We start from the raw sequence: 13,719 nt of genomic DNA, 5'->3' as shown, positions 1-13,719 counted from the left end.
AGAACAGATGGCATTCTGCAGCAGAATTTTATTAGAGCTGCATTTCTCTGACTCTTTTCTGTAGCACTTTTACTCCTTCCCCTCCTTCTCCTGACGTGACAGGGCATCATATGGCTCTGACACTGAAATTAGCATGAAGACGTGTGTGATTCCTTGCAAAGCTGCTCTGCATAAGTAATCATTCAGATTACTGACCTGCTAAGGCTCCTAGGTGGCAATCAGACAGCAAAGCCTGTAATTTCTCTCATTCGTTGCTGCTCCACCATTCCCTTATCCTGACTTCTAAGCTGTTATATGTTTCTCACGTCTGACATCAGAGAAGATAATCAGCTGTGGCTTAGGAACATTATCGTTCTAGGTCTTATGTATAAGTATCTTGAGCTAGTAAGAAGAAAGACAGGTATAAAAAAAAAAAAAAAAAAGGTGACTGGACAAAATTAGGCCAAATTGCGAATGTTTAGGTTTCCAGGAAGTGTCATAATTTTATTTTTTCCAGAAATCAGATTTATGATGGGTGAAATGTAGGTCAGCTGCAGAAGGCATCTTAGTAAGCACTTGCTTTATGGTTTCTTTGATCATTTCTGTGTCTGTTGTCATGATAAAAGAAGGCTGAAATCAGTCTGTGCAGACCACTTCCAATATGACAAGGGGTAAAGAGAAGGCAAGCCTCCAACATGCAGGGCAGGATTCTGGCATTCACTTGTGCCTTAGGCTGGGTTCATCCTGGATGCACGCTGGATAAAGCAGTAGTGCTGCAGGCAGACAGAATTTGCACCCCTGTTGATAAGTACTGTGACATACATGATACACAAGACTACACTCTGAGCTGAAGCTCTTGCAATCCTAGGGCATAAAAGGGTCAACCAGGGACATAGGGGCAGCCTGGACTTTGAATTTCCTAGCTGTTGTTTGACAGCACAATACTAGAGGTTTATGGGTCTGCCTTCATATTTAGAAAAGAGCTGTTTGGAAAGCAAAGCGTCTTCCTCCAAAACAATAAGCAGTTCCCAGTCCTTCCTTTTTAATGGCTCACAGCCCCTTCGGGAAGAATACATATAGGAGAGTGTGAATGATGGGGTTTTACCTGGGATATCCTTTGGAGCTGCGAGGGTTCGCTGTATAAATACATCATCGCTCAGAGGTGCGGGGGATGTAGTGGCTCCTTTGGAGCTGTAGCAGGCTGTGGTGTGATGAGATGTGTCTGCTTCACACGCTGCAGGCTCTGACGTCCACAGAGCTTGGTGTGTGCTGCTCTGCCACTGCAGCTGCTTAGTGCATTGCTGGCCTGACAGCTAACCCTGCTACTTACTAGCTTTAGCTTTAAAGGTAAAATATAAACACGCACAAAAAGATTTAAAATCATCGGTTGTACTACACTTTCCTCCTGAACACCATTTCCTCCAGCAGTTTTCCTCACATCTGGTATCTTTTCCTAAATTAGACACCGTGTTGCTTGTTTTATATCACTGACTAGGTGTTACTAGGATTCTAATCCCCAGTAAAAGCTGTGTCAAACCCAGGAACTATTTTCCATCTACATTTCTTAGTTTGCTTAGTTCTGAGCCTGAGAGCAAATTATTTTCAACATTGTCATTATTCCTTTATGCACTTTATATATATTATTTATTTACACACTCTACCTAGATAGTAAAGCCCCTGGACATGGGCTTAATTTAACAGAATTCAGCTTAAAGACATAAGTACGTACTTCACTTTCTGACATCTTGGGTAGAGCTGTATATAGAAAATTATAGCTACTGATAAGGAAAGGCGTACTGATTTTAAAATCTCTGCCTTAGAACACTTTACAGCCTGGAAGGAAACTAAATATTGATCTCTGTGGGCAAAATATGGGTAAGAAATTACACTGTTTCCCTGCTATAGCTCTGGGAGCCATTCCTGTTAAGTGCAAGCTAGACCTGCAGTGGGGCAGATGAAGGCCAAGCTACATCTTCCTCTGCAAGTGTTGCATTAAGATGGGTGCAATAGGAAGCCTCTGACTGGGGCCTACGGACAACATCCACTGGAACTGAAATAAATGGCAGTCTTTCCATGGCATGAAATATCTTTTGGGTAGGATCCAACAGGAAAATAAACTGTAGCTCGCTGTGGAAGAGAGTGTCTTTGTTTCCATCCTGTTTATTTAAAAGGCATATGCAAAATCCAGTTTCCCCTCATGCAGCAGAAACTTGTTAGAAACCACTTTTTTGGTGACACTTATAAGCTCTCCTCTGGGAGTATTCATCCCATAAATGTCTTTAAAGGCATTTCTGAAGAGTAGCTACCAGTACTTGTTCTGGCTATGTTTCTGATTCTTCCTTGCTTTCTTCACTTTTGTCTCCCTACTGAGTTAATTTGCTGGCTCTTCTATAATACATAAATCAATCAGCACCAGAGAAATTTTGCCATGTAAAATTGAGCTGAATGGGGTCATAAAAGCCTTTGGTGGGGACACTACTCTGGCTTCACCCAAATAATTACACAGAGATTCTTATAGCCTACTTATCACTACCCTAAAGAAATCTTGCAACTTCTCTTACCTTTGGGAAGACTTAACCGGATTCATCACAGGTACATTTTATGTTGTCTTCCTTCTAGATTGTACAAAATCACTATGTTTTTTCTCCCTTCAGCTTTTGGCAGCTGGTGATCTCAGGGGAAAAAAAAAAAAAAAAAAAAAAAAAAAGGAAAAGAGGGATGTACTGGTGAACAATTCTTGACTGAAAGGGCCATGCAAAAAAACCCACACTTCTCTTTGTTGCCACTCCAGGCTGCAGGATCCTTTGACACTGTAAGGAGAATGGGATCTGTACTGATCAGATATCAACATATCACAATATAAAATAGCCTATATAGAATAAATTTGTCAACAGAGAGTTATCTCACTTTTATGAGAAGTGGAAGAAGACTGTGACTTATGACTATGCCTAAGCCCTTAACAATGGGCCTTTTGGTCTGGTTAAATTTGGTGTGAAAACTCTTCAATAAACATATCTTCATGTTTAATGACGTATCTGTCATGGATGGAGACCAGCTGCCATTTTTGCTATTTCCCCATGCAGGGGGTTGTTAGAAATTAAGCCTTTCTCCTTTCCACATGCTCACTGTTATAACACACAGCAAAAACCAAACGTGTCTCCTTGCTTGATGTTGCCCTGAAACTGTGCACAGTGATGGATTACCAAAGCAGTACAGCTCTGCTTGGCAGAGACATTTTTCGAAGTGGAGCTTTGGCATACCACGGCATGGAAATTGTGCTCTGGCTTCTAATCGGTGCTGATGTGGATTCAACAAGAGGCAGAGGCAGGGCTGGCACTGCAGTTGCCAGGGTGGTGCCCTTGGGACACGTACAGCTCCACCAGCATGAGCAATTCCAGTACACCCACACCACCAGGGAGGGTAGTGAGTTGCCCTGTGACACAGCTTCGCAGCCACATGACATTTTATGTTTTTTTCACCACTAAAAAGTAAACAGGCAAATAGAAAAAGCTCTCGAGTAGACAATGGAAAATTATAGCCTGACAAAGATGACATTTCTCATGATTGGCTATCTCCAAAATGCAGCTTGTTGGTCACAATTGTTGAATCATTAATTTCTTTTCTGAGCAAGCAATTAGTGCTATACGTCCTGGGAAGAAAATTTCCTGTTGGATGGTGGTGAGAGAGGTTGGACAAATGATGACAGGTTTACAGAGGCTGGGCAGCAGCCTAATCCTTAGAAAAGTTTCTGGCAAGATGTGTTTTACAGAGCAACACTCACATGTGCTGTACAGATGGAGTGCATACCTAAAAAACTAATAAACTCCACAGTTGATGACACCTGAAAAGTGATAGAGCTGTATAAATCAGTGACATTTGATTTATAGCAACTGAGAAAACTTAATTTATCTGCCTTTATTGGAGTTTTGCTTGAATAAAGATCATAAACCAAAGTTTTATTATGCTGTATACTAAATATATCTTATTTGAGCAAGGATAGAAAAGGAGACAGACTTTCTTTTTCTTCACTGTCTGTTATACAGTTATCGCTGTTACTATAAGTGAAAAGTAATAGATATCAATAAACTGAATATTCTGTAGGGTGTATTTTATTTCTGTTAGTGAGCGCTACTCCAATTTTAAATACAGTTAGGACTGGACAGCATTAGTAAAGTCAACTGATGAAACAAATTCCACCCTCTAAAAAACTTACTAAATTCTCATGTCCTTCATTCTCATGTGACTAGTGCAGTCAGAGGAAAACATAAAAACTACAGCTGGGCAGACAAGATACAGGTTAGAAGAGCCACTACCTCATTACAACACTAGGAAAAGGATCACTAATGTTGAATTCAGCTTGCATGTTACTCAAAACAGAAAATGAAGCGGTGGGAAGCGCCTGACACTATGCATTTATTTTTCAGTTAAACAGGAATAATTGTGAATAAACTTTCCACAAAACTGTTTCGATTACACAGCATGGCATTTCTTATTGAAAATTGCTGCCCTGCAGTCTTCAAAGGCCTTCAGGCACATGAACATTTTCTACAAGGGCTTGGGTCTGGAGGCAGGTGTGGTTCCTGGACATATGGCCCATAGGATGGGTAAGGACAGGAGCCTGCTCTCAGTGTCACATGGCCAAGGGTAGATGATGCGGTGCCCTTGCCAGTGGATTCTGCTGCTCTTTGTGAAGCAACATGCTAGACCATGTCCTCAATGCTGCTTCCTGGGGTGTCAGCAGAACCTCAGGGTCCGCCTGCAAAGCTGGCCACATGGTTTAACACTTTAAGATATTAGCCTCAGGTTTTGCTGGAGCAGTGATCCAGTGGCCTTAATCCACTGGGGCATTTCTCTGGGAAAACAATGAAGTGCTCTTCTTTTTGCATCTCCCTCTCCTCCTTCTCCCACTTGGCAAACACAGAGGGAAGGTTTGTTGGCTGGAGGGGAGGTGAGGAGGAGAGAAAAAACACACATCTCTCTACTTCTCTGATCTTGGAGCTGCTGACGTGGGAGGCAGAGCCACATTCTCTGTTCTTGTTGGAATCTGTGGTTGAAGTTTCACAGGGGACAATTATTCAGTTGAGAGCTTTATGAAGCAGTAATTGTCTCCCAGGGGTCAGTTCCTTGAGAAGTAAGAAAATGGAGGCAATATTCTGGCTGTGTTTACCAGGATGTTTCTGTGTCAGTTGTTTTTGCCTGTTCCTGGAAATGCAAATGGCCCAGACACTGCTGTGGACCTGTCTATACATGCTGATGTCAGCTCTCCTTTCAAGTTCATCCAAAGGTAGAAAGAAGAGTAATCTGAGAATTGATTTTTGCTCCTGTTGAGCTATGAAATATGTGTCAGATTCAAGTTTCAAAGAAATAGCTTATTCACCCACACAGGATTGAATTTTTTTATATTCTCCTTTGCATTTTAACTGTACCCAGTGGACCATTTGTCCAAACAGAGAAATCAGAGCTCAGCTGAGTAAGCTTTTGTGATGTGTGTACTGCAGTAAACAGCCCTTGTTTCTTCTCCTGCTACATATAACCTGAACTGAGCAATTTTTTTCCACAAAAAAATTAGTATTTTGCTTTCTCAAATAATATTTCTCTTTTTCTCTTTTTCTTTTTCTTTTTCTTTTTCTTTTTCTTTTTCTTTTTCTTTTTCTTTTTCTTTTTCTTTTTCTTTTTCCTTCTCCTTCTTCTTCTTTTTTAAATTTCATTAATACATATTTGTTTGTGGGTAACTATTGATTAGAACCTTACAGAAAGATTTTCCAGTCACAGTGAAAAATCCCAGTGATGCAGTTGGTCATGTTGCACGGTGCTAATTGTTATATGGTAATAAATGAGAAACATTAAGCTCAGTTGATCTATGGTTTACATTTCTTGAACATGAACTGAACACCTACTTTCAGTGAATGATTTTTCCTAAATGAAGTATAATCTTCATATGTTTGTATTATTCTGAACCTTTCAGGAAAACATCTATAGGGCCAGGTTCAGGTCGGAGTCCTGTCTGGAGCAGCACAAAACTAGGGAGTATGGCTGCAGTAAAATTTGCTCCTTAATCTGAGGAGGAGAATTAATAGTTTTTCAGCTAGGCAAGGTAACAGAGAGGTGGTTAACCAATACTTTGTGATTATGATATATTAATCTGCCACTACAATGTTGTCAGCCAGCATAGAATCCTTCCAGTACCTGAAGGGGACCTGGAAAGAGACTTTTTACAAGGGTTTGTAGTGATAAGATGAGTAACAGTTTTATGTTGAAAGAAGGTAGTTCTAGGTTAGAGATTAGGAAGAAATTATTCAGTGTAAAAGTAGTGAGACACTGGAACAGCTTGCCCAGGGAAGTTGTAGATGCCCCATCCCTGGAAATATACAAGGCCAGGCTGGATGGAGCTGTGAGCAATCTGGTCTAGTAGGAGGTGTCCCTGCCCCCATGGCAGGGGGCTGGAACTAGATGATCACTGGTGTCCCTTCCAACCCAAACCATTCTATGAATCTCTCTGATTCTATAATCCACTCACCATATCTCTTTACAGCCATCAAAAGGAGCACAGTGGATCCCAGTTAGGACACATATCAGCATATATTATGGCTGAGGGGCAAAATAATTCTCCTATCTGCAGGAATTTATGCCTATAAACTAGAGTACATCACCTACCTGGGGTGGTAAATCCTTACTGTAGCAGATTTCTTCACTGTAATCAGGCTCTGTAGCAACACAGCAAGGCAGGGGACCTCCTGGGCAACCTGAACCTGCTATTGCACAAAGCTATCTCAAATTAGGCTTATAACCAGGAGCTGTTGAAATGAGAAGAGCTTATATTTATTTCCTTCAAGTGTTGATGTGAACCATACTTCACTTACAAGACTATTTGCACAATATAATCATGAAGTGTGGGAGCTTGCCTGGCTATGTCTCACAACTCCTCTGTGTGCTCATGGCTGCCTGTTCTCCTTGGCCAACATGGGTGGTTAGCCAAGCTGAGTGCACAGGCTCAGTTTCAGGAACAGGCTTGTGGCTGTGGCTGTAAATGTTGTCCTTTTTGTGCCTTTGTTCTCCATGTACTCTTTTTCTGTCTTGTCTATTCAGACTGTAAAAAATGTTGGGGTAGGGATTGATTCTATCAAAATACTGACTATCATGGTGCACTAGTTCAGGGTCCTCAAAGGTTCTGCTATGTGCCCCAAAACCTGAATCTGTATAGCGACACCAGCATTAAAGTTGCTGTGGAAGCTAATTAATACAGGCAAATGACACACTGACAAAGCTATACTCTCTCCAAGTTCCTTGCACTTTCCTGTGTCCTATAGCTACAGCCTATTTAGTTTAATAGCATTTAGCCTGAAGGGAGCTTGATGTTGACTGGGACTACTGTATACTACTTTATTCTAAGCTGTGGATGTTATCAAGTGGAGCCCAAATTACTTACAGCAGAGATAAGTAATAAGGTGAAAAGCAGTAAGTGTTTAGCAGTGCCCTGGATCACAGATGGGACACCTTCACAGCCCAGGAAAGTTTAAGCTTGAGGATATAACTAAACAGATTTTGTTGGGGTGGAGGAAACCAACAATAAAGCAAATGCAGCACTTGAGCAACTGTAATTTTGTAGTGCAGTAAGCTGGAAATTTGGGGGAAGTGGAGACAAGAGTGAGCTAGAGCAGAAGAGAAAGAGAAAAAATTAAGTGTTCTTCACAATTATATATATAATTTTAAATCCGTGCAAGAGCCAGAGCTCAGTGCATCACTGATGACATAGAAATGGGCTAAGTTTTCAAAAGCTGCCTCTTCTTGCTAGGCTTGTAGAAAGGCAGAGACAAATGATTCATAAGCAAGAACAGCTTTTCATAAGAGGAGATTTTGGTGTCTAGAAGGTAAAGAACTCAACACAAAAATTTTCCACCTCAGTGTAGCTGTTTCATGAGCTATGAACAGAATGAAAGCCGATTTAAACTGGTTCCAGGTTACAGCCTGTAAAATAAGGCCAGGATAGCTGTTGAGCTCCTGTCTTACTGAGGTAATACGAAAATAACTTGATTTATACCAAGTCCTTTTGGCCTTGTTTATATCTGGACTTGTGGCAAAAACTTCCGGAGTGAGGCATTCCTACTCTAGGTTCTGTAACTTACACCACTTTGTTTAGTATTTTTTATTTTTGGTAATCTCTTTTGTAAACAGAATGTCCTGCAGAGACCTCCAGTAGTGGGTCCAATGCAAACAGGACATCAAAATGCATTACATTTAAAAACACATGCTGGTGTATTGTTAAGATTACAACATTCAGGACTATAGTCTGTAACATTACACAAGGCTGCACTATACAAACACTCAAAATGAAGAATGAATTTACTATTATTTTTGAGGGAGTTTATATTTGGATTTCTTAGCACTTTATCACAGACTTTAATAACCTTTCCTTGATAAATCATAGATTCATTGAATGGTTTGGGTTGGAAGGGGCTTTAAAGATCATCTAGTTCCAGCCTCTCTGCCATGAGCAGGGACATCTTCCAATAGACCAGGTTGCCCAAAGCCCCATCCAACCTGGCCTTAAACACTTCCAGGGATGGGGCATCCACCACTTCCCTGGGCAACATGTTCCAGTGTCACACCACACTCACAGTGAAGAATTTCTTCCTAATGTCTGACCTAAATCTACCCTCTTCTAGTTTAAAACCATTACCCCTTGTCCTCTTGCTACATGCCCTTGTAAAATGTCCCTCCCCAGATTTCCTGTAGTCTCCCTTCAGGTACTAGAATGATAGAAAAATCCTCCCACTTCTTTTTTATGAGGCAGAAATTGGTGTGTAACTAGGTTGCAGCAATAGCTTTGTGTGGGTTATTCTGCTCAGGCAAGCTAAAATGCAACTCAAGGGCAGCTGGGATTTGCAGGCAGCCCCAGCTCTGGGCAGTGGATGCAGACGAGCCTAGTGATCAGCCTGGCCAGAGCCCACTGGGCTGCAATGAGACTGCTCAGACCCAGCCCTCACTTGGACCCACTCCTCTCTCCTGCTCATTCTCAGCTGTTGCCACCTGGGTACTGCCCTGAGCACCCATCAACAGGTTTCTTGTCCCCAGAGCCTGTCTGCTTCCTTGAGTCCCCTTGCTATCCCTGCTGCTGTCAGGTGGGGGTAGCTGGAGGTCTTGAGGGATGGACTGAACATAGCAGGGTTGCGGGAGGCTGAAGGATTGCCCATACTCCAGTCTCAAATTCTTTGGCTCCTACTAAAAATATATGGAAAATATAGAAATAAGTAATGTCCCCATATTTTAGCCACAGACTCCACATCCCTGAATTGAAAGGAAATCCCATATTAAATGGAAAATCTAGCAACCTATTTAAGGCTTACTTCAGCTTCGTTGAGAGACTTCAAGTGGAGGGTCAGGGCCTAGCTCTGTCTGGTAGGGTAGAAATATGTGAGAAGATTTGGCCTCTGTAGAAGATAGTTTCCAGTCTAATTCACTTCAGTGATTTCTGTGTTTGCCTTGCAGCTTGTCCTGCAATGAGATGAAATGCTTCATTGTGTGGGAACTTACTGTTTTGTAACTAGCTTTTGCAAAAAAAAAAATATATTGCTTTAATACAGATAACATTCAGTTTAGGCAGCCTCCAAGTTTTATCCAGGCCTTATAAACTACTTAATTTGCCCATATACTACAAGACTTTCCCAAGTTTCTCAGATGACTTTGACTACTCCCTCCCACATAATTAATGTAATGCAACCCTGACAACAGAGCAGTTTACTCTCAGTGGAAAGCCCTGTATCTCCAGCACAACTTAGTCCTTCCCAGCTCTTTTTTATCTATCAACTTTCTTTCAGTAGAAATAAATGGCAGTACAAGAGCTGTGGAGAGGCAGCATCCCTACAGCCATCATGCTGCCACATATAGACAAGTGACAAGGCAGTTTTTAAAAATCTCCTGACATGGACAAAAAAGAATGTTTGCTCTAAAAACTTGTCTAACCATATTAGTTAAAAAGAGTGACTTGACAAAGGAGAAAGAATTCCAGTCCCTGTGAAGGCAACAGTGATCTAGAATTACTTTCTAATGACTAAAGTGCAGATACAAAAGATTTTCAGTTGCAGAGGCAAGATCAGTTTTGGGCTGAATTGGGCTTGTGAGGCCAGGTTTTGGTAGCAGGGGGGCTACAGGGATGGCTTCTTTGAGAAGCTGTGAGAAGCTCCCCTCCATGTCAAACAGAGCCAATGCCAACTGGCTCCAAGATAGGTCTGCTACTGGCCAAGGCTGAACCCATCAGAAGTGGCTGGCAATGCCTCTGGGATAATGTATTTAAGAAGGGGAAAAAACTGCTGGGCAAAAGCAGAAGGGAGAATATGTGAAAGAAACACTCGGGAGACACCAAAGTCTGTGAAGAAAGAAGGGGAAAAGGGGTTCCAGGTACTGAAGCAGAAATTCTCCTGCAGCCTATGGTGAAGACCACAGTGAGGCAGGTTGTCTGCCTACAACTTGTGGAGGACCCCACAATGAAGCAGGTGAATAACCAACAGAGGCTGTGAACTTTTGCAGAACCCACACTGGAACAGGCTCTTGGCAGGACCTGTGGAGACAGAGGAGCCCAGGCTGGAGCAGGTTTTCTGGCAGGACTTATGACCTTGTGGGAGATCCACATTGGAACAGTCTGTTCCTGAAGAACTTTAACCCATGGAAGGGACCCACACGGGATTAGTTCATGAAGAACTGCAGCCATGGGAAGGACTCACATTGGACCCCATCCTGAAACAGAGGAAAAGTGTGAGGAGTCCTTGCCCTGAGGATGAAGGAGCAGCAGAGACATGTGGTGAACTGATTGAAACCCCCATTCTCCATACCTCTGTGCTGCTGGTGGGGAGGAGGTAGACAAAATCAGAAGTGAAATTGAGCCCTGGAAGAAGGGACAAGTGGGAGGAGGTGGTTTTAAGATTTGGTTTTATTTCTCATTATCCTAGTCTGTTTTTGATTGGTAATAAATGAAATTAATTTCCCCAAGTCAAGTCGGTTTTGCCCTTGACAGTAAATAGTAAGTGATCTCTCCCTGTTCTTATCTCCACCCAAAAGCCTTTCATTGTCTTCTCTGTTCAGCTGAAGAGGGCAGTGGTAGAGCATTTGGTGGGCACCTGGAATCTTACTGGGGTCAACCCACCACACAGGCCCATCTCACGAGCCACATTTTAATGACGTTTTAATTACATTTTTCCCCAGGTGTGGCTAACATGTGTAATGGATTTCAGTTGGGAGGAATAAATACCTGGAGACACGCCAGACTTTTTTTTTTTTAGATACTGGTGAGATAGAGTTTGTTCTTGTGAATGAAAAACAGTTCTAGAGACAGCCTTTGGACATTGCTTTCGGAAAGATTGATTCCTATAATCTTATCAGTCATAGCATATGACTACAGAATGCACTGGGAGTTGTTTCCACAACTATGACACAGAAATGTCTGGCAGAGTATGTGCTTGAGTACAGAAGGTCAGCAGTCTTGCTGGGATCTCAGGGAGGACAAATTCCTCTCTGTTACCAGGTACAAGTTAAAAAAAAAAAAGAAAAAAAAAAAAAAAGCAAGCAGCAATTGATTTTAATGGAGTGACTCTGGATTTACACCATTACAGCTGAGACCAGAATTTGGCTCATTGTGTGTAGATGTATCTATGAATAACTCTCTTAACCTGTTGGAAAGCTAATGATGGAAAATGTTCCCCATAAAGCTATATATATTACAGCTGTGTAAATATATTAAAAAACCTCAAACTGTCAGCAACCTTGCCAGCAGATGTATGAATGTTTCAACAAGTTCTCTGTACTCTACATAGCTTCATTTTTATTCTCTATGTAGACACACACACATGCACACCCACTTGTATACAGACTTAATAACATTTGAAGAGTACAAGACTCTTAGCAGAGCTAATTTTGCCCAGTTAGCTCCCCCAGACAAACTGGATCCCATTGCAGAATACATGCTATGGGATGTACTACTAATGAAACACATTTTATAAGCCTTACTTCGTTGCCAGCTGTAAAATTCAGCAGGCAATCTGTGTAATAACCCTGAGACATAAGAAACAGAAGACTTTTCTTTCTCCCTTCCCATCTTCCAGGGGAGAACAAGAGAAGCCCTAATGACAGTACTGGATTATCTCCAAAACTTCCTCAGTGATAGCAGCTGGGCTTCTTGCATTATAGTTCCCATAAAATGCTTTTTATGATAGGATAGTGACAAATTTTTAAGGAGCAAGGAAGAAACATGGAGTAGGTGTCTTTAGATCCCACTTCCCCTTGGAATTACTTTTGGATAGGCATAATGACAAACTCAGGGCTCAATCTAGAGACACAATCGGTCCTTCATTTTTATACCTGTGTTTAATCAGCAAAGTGACAACTGACCCAAAATTTTATGTCAACTATTTCAGTGGAAAAAAGGGGAGGGTAAGGGAGTATTTGACACATCCTTCTGGTATTTTAAAAAGCTAATAAACTGGTTAAATCTCTATAACTGAGTAGTTATAGTGAATAGTTAGTGTTTTTTGGCAAGGCTGTTAAGACATATTTACAACATGCAATTGGAAAATAAGCTTGTTATAAATAAACTATTCCCAGTGACAGATTAAGAAAATATTGGATATGTACAAAATGACAGCATTAAACAATGAAAGTATTTCCTGAGGAGCTGAGCCTTAGTAAAAGCCACAGACAAAATATTTTTAGTGGCATTCCAACACTCCGTGTTTCAGAGCCATTTATAACAGAGCTCATTATGAGATACTCCTTTCTGCTACAGGCCACAGCTGGATATACCAAAAAATAACCCTCAGAAATAAAAAAGATTAAAGAAATATTTACCTATGAGAAAGAGTCACAGTACCTGGCTTTATTTGCTGCAGCTAATTTCTCCTCTTCAATCCACCATGTGGGTTTAAGAGAAGAATTTGCCCTTATGTCTCCACATCCTCAAGCCCCTCCCTTTCCAGAGGACAGCTATAAATCCTCAGTCATTCCCATCTGCAGGAACATAGAAGTTCCAGAAAAAGGCCTCTGCCTTTTGCATGCCTAGCAGGGCATGAGGTTACCTGTACATAATTACCTCCGCCTTTATCATCCACCTACAGTACAGTAGCTGTGAACCCTCTTCCAGCACATGTGAAGTGGATTCTGACTTCAGCTATTTTGTGGGGCATGAAAACTAGCTTTCAAGTGAGTCATGCTGCTGAAAGCTTAGGTATACTTTCTCATCTGTTTAGAACAGCTAAGACAAACCACTAAACAAATACCTGTATTAAGGCCTAAGATGGATTTGGGAGATGGAAGGTGAATGGAAGAGGACAAGTGTAAAAAATGCACAGTCTGTGAGCAGCCATGGTTTAAATACTTTCAGGGCACTAGGAGGAAAATTCTCAGAGGGGGCACTTTGCAGGCTTTGGAATTATCACCACTGAAGCTGCCCTGTGGTTACTGGTCAGCTGTGTAACTGTGCAGTGGCACAAAACAGGGCATTTTGGCTGCTTCCCTTTGGGTTTTTGTCCACTTTAATAACATTTGTGGTAGTCTCCCTTGTCCTTCTGCTCACGATTCAAACCAGAGCTCACTTTCAGCACTTTTGCTTTTACGTAGCAGTTTTGCCTTCTTCCAGGTTATGTCTGCTCCCCTGGGGCTTACACCTTCTTCCTCCTAGCCAGGGCAGATTGTGTAGTCTGTTTTACTGACCTGGCAAAGCTGCCTCAGGGAGAAGAAGGAAGCTGAGAGGAGACA

General features: G+C 41.7%; 1 long non-coding RNA gene across 1 annotated transcript in view; it reads right to left on the bottom strand.

Moving 5' to 3' along the window:
• Positions 1–443: 443 nt before the first annotated feature.
• LOC127380230 (uncharacterized) overlaps positions 444–13,719 on the bottom strand; it is a 52,932-nt gene continuing 39,656 nt past the window's right edge. Inside the window, exons 2-4 of the long non-coding RNA XR_007888441.1 lie at positions 9,324–9,471; positions 1,085–2,651; positions 444–752 (exon numbers count right to left, since the gene is read on the bottom strand). This is a non-coding gene — a long non-coding RNA (uncharacterized LOC127380230). The remainder of the gene's footprint in view (positions 753–1,084; positions 2,652–9,323; positions 9,472–13,719) is intronic.

Source organism: Apus apus, chromosome 1, assembly GCF_020740795.1.
Source record: "Apus apus isolate bApuApu2 chromosome 1, bApuApu2.pri.cur, whole genome shotgun sequence".
In the NCBI taxonomy this organism is placed as follows: domain Eukaryota; kingdom Metazoa; phylum Chordata; class Aves; order Apodiformes; family Apodidae; genus Apus; species Apus apus.
The sequence above is the reverse complement of the archived record's forward strand: the minus strand, read 5'-3'. Positions and strand labels throughout refer to the sequence as shown.